Genomic DNA, 3,621 nt, shown 5'->3' on the forward strand with positions numbered 1-3,621 from the left:
CTGTGAATGGAGATGCCGATCTTGTGCCTATATGCCCTTCAGTCTACCCCCATTTCCAGTCCAGCAACTGTTGAAACTCTGTTGCTTTGTGTTGCTTTGCCCCCCACAGATTTGTCACCCCACTACCCCTGGGTGACGGAGACCCAAAGGATTACTCAAAGCCCATCTCTCTTTTTCAATGCATTTGCCATTTTTATTTTGCTAAGCAGAAACATACATTCACCATGGGCTGTGATGCAGCTGACAGTGCGACCGAGAATATATATTTTTGAAGGCTATTTATAACTAAACACTAAATAGTTTTAATTACAGCGGAAATTCTGTACAGTTTAAGGCTTGGCTCTGAACTAGATTGTAAATGTGGACCAGATTTGGAAATAAAATACTTTTTTTTCAGGTAAAAGAAGAAAATCAATTAAAAAAATACAAGGAAAAAGAAATGAAGAAAAACCAATGCAACAGAAGCCCAACAGGTTTTCCTGGAGTGAAATTTCATAATATTGTAAACTAACAAAAATACAGGTTTTCTTCCCAAATAATGACAATTTATTTAGGACTTGTTAGGGAGCTCTGGGAAGCTTTCCAGATTGAATGAACACAGACCAAAGTAGACACAAGGAAGAAATCACATTAATATGCTAAAATTAGTACTACCTTATAACGAATTAAATTAGATACACAAAGCAAGATCGTAAGCATTAAATATTTCCAGAGGGTCAGAGAGTCATTATTGTTTATGGGTGAGAGTAATAAAACCAGATGAAACAAGTACAAGATATAAGTTATTTTCTGAATAAAAGTGGTTATTGGCACATCTAATCTGGGATAAACCTGACACACCAGACCTAGATAGCTTCTAGCATTTTAGGGTAATCTTCATTTATCTGTAAACAAAAGATATGTCACCTAAGAAACTGCAATTTTGTTCTGACTTCAATAATATTAAACTACGAAAGGCATGAATTGTTTATGTGTTACATGAGATCACGGTTTATATTGTCAGTNGTTTTAATTACAGCGGAAATTCTGTACAGTTTAAGGCTTGGCTCTGAACTAGATTGTAAATGTGGACCAGATTTGGAAATAAAATACTTTTTTTTCAGGTAAAAGAAGAAAATCAATTAAAAAAATACAAGGAAAAAGAAATGAAGAAAAACCAATGCAACAGAAGCCCAACAGGTTTTCCTGGAGTGAAATTTCATAATATTGTAAACTAACAAAAATACAGGTTTTCTTCCCAAATAATGACAATTTATTTAGGACTTGTTAGGGAGCTCTGGGAAGCTTTCCAGATTGAATGAACACAGACCAAAGTAGACACAAGGAAGAAATCACATTAATATGCTAAAATTAGTACTACCTTATAACGAATTAAATTAGATACACAAAGCAAGATCGTAAGCATTAAATATTTCCAGAGGGTCAGAGAGTCATTATTGTTTATGGGTGAGAGTAATAAAACCAGATGAAACAAGTACAAGATATAAGTTATTTTCTGAATAAAAGTGGTTATTGGCACATCTAATCTGGGATAAACCTGACACACCAGACCTAGATAGCTTCTAGCATTTTAGGGTAATCTTCATTTATCTGTAAACAAAAGATATGTCACCTAAGAAACTGCAATTTTGTTCTGACTTCAATAATATTAAACTACGAAAGGCATGAATTGTTTATGTGTTACATGAGATCACGGTTTATATTGTCAGTTATGAACGTGCAAGTATAGCTGAAAACTTAGACATTTTGTGAAAATTAAAAATGCTGCTCTTTTGTAATCTTATTGTTGCTTCATGAAATATCAGTTTAGTGATGCTGATTTGATTGCTTTATTATGGGAAGATCTCTCTGCCAGTGTCTTTATTAATGGTCAAGGTCAATTCTTCTGGATTGAAATTTTCCACGGACAAGTCAGTTGGGTTAGAAGAGGGAACTCCATTTAGGCTCTGGTTTTCCTAATGGTTTGGATGACTGGATTCATGTGCAATCTAAGTTATTCCTCTGGTCAATCCTCTCCATCTTCTGGCATAATCTTGGTCTCTTTATGGACCACTACTTTGGTCACTGACATGTCAGGGTGCTGCTCTTTGGCCTCTTTAATTGCCTGAGCCAGCGCCTGGTCATGGTCAATGTCTGCATCTCCTGTGATGACTATCCGCTTCTCAATTCTTGTCTCTGATATGCCTCCTTTCACAGTTTTGGTGATGTGGGTGGTGGTGGTGGTACTAGTGGTTTCAGATGTGATCGTCTGTGCACTCATCAGCACTCCTGGCTCCAGATCAGCCCCAGGATCAACCTGTGATGATTCATATGTGATTGTTTTTGTTTCAGTGTGAACTACTGGCACTTCCTTGGTAGAAATTTCTAGCTTTACTCCTCCTGGTGAAACACTGCCAAAACTGATGGTTTCCATTTTCACAGTTGATGACTCAAAATGAGGTTTCTGTTCCAAAGTCTCAGAAACGTGGACCGCTGCACTCTGCTCCTCCTGTCGCTCGTGGGAAGCAGTGGCTGTCTCTTCCTGTTCCAGTGCAGCTTTGTCGGCCTCCTTCCCTCTTTCCTCCTTAGCCCCCTCAGTCACAGCAGAGTCCTCCTTCCCTTTAACGCTAGAAGCATCGGCAGGCATGGGCTGTACTGCAGCGTCCATGTCGTCCCCGGCCACGGAGGAAGCGTCCCCGCTGGCGTGCACCCTCCCCACACGCCTCTCCTCGACCAGCACGGTTTCCTGCACCACCTTCTCGGTGCTGAGCGGCTGGGGGTGCGGCTGGGTTCCGGCTCTGTTTCCCTGAACTCTGTCTTGGTTTCCATTTTCTCTTCAGGTACAAGGGGCTCAATGCCTGGCAGCCAGTCGCAGTGGGGACGTAGAAAGCCTCTTTTCCCATTCATTTGTAACAGCAGTGTCTGCTGAGGTTTCTAAAAAGGTTCTTTTCAGCTCATTAATGTTGGTTTGATGTTTCATCAGGTCATCTTGAGTTTTATCTAGCTCCTCAGTGGCGGTGGTTTCCCCATCAGCCACAGTGTCCGTCCGCTCACTGTCAGTCTGTCCCTCCAGCGGAATCACTGCAACAGGTGTGGCTTCCTCCGCCTTTCTCCGTCTCTCCTCTTCCTCGTCCCTCTCTTCCTTGGCCTTTTTCTCCGGAGTCACAGTGGTGATCAAGTTGGTCTGAGAGATGCCCTTTGTTGTGGCGTACTGGCCAGTACCAACCTCTGCAGCAGACATAGAATCCTTCATGTATATTTCATGGTTTTCATTCACTGATGCTCCATCCAAGCTGCGAGACGTGGTATAACGTTTGCTGGACGAGCGCTCAAAGTAAGGTGCGGGGCGACCTATCAGTGCGCTGGCTCTCCTTGTTTGGGCTTGCGTTCTGCTGCTATAACGAAACTTGGAACCCAAGGTTAGGAATTTCTTTGGAGGTGCTTCTGGTAACAACAGTCTGAAAAACGTATGGTGCTCAACACATACTTTCCACAAACGCTTGGCAGCTCGATGATTTGGCAGCTTAAACCCAATGGTGCTTTCAAACTGTTCAAACTCTCCAGGCCGGATCTTAATGTATAAGTTGTTCCTTTTGTATGAAATTTTTAGAACCTTGGGCCAGGCAAATCTGTTTATTCGCA

General features: G+C 41.5%; 1 pseudogene; it reads right to left on the reverse strand.

Annotated features, from left to right (window-relative positions):
• Window positions 1–1,850: 1,850 nt before the first annotated feature.
• LOC103583062 lies at window positions 1,851–3,613 on the reverse strand (annotated as a pseudogene).
• Between the last annotated feature and the right edge of the window lie 8 nt (window positions 3,614–3,621).

This window comes from Galeopterus variegatus, unplaced genomic scaffold, assembly GCF_000696425.1.
Source record: "Galeopterus variegatus unplaced genomic scaffold, G_variegatus-3.0.2 Scaffold19385, whole genome shotgun sequence".
Lineage (NCBI taxonomy): Eukaryota > Metazoa > Chordata > Mammalia > Dermoptera > Cynocephalidae > Galeopterus > Galeopterus variegatus.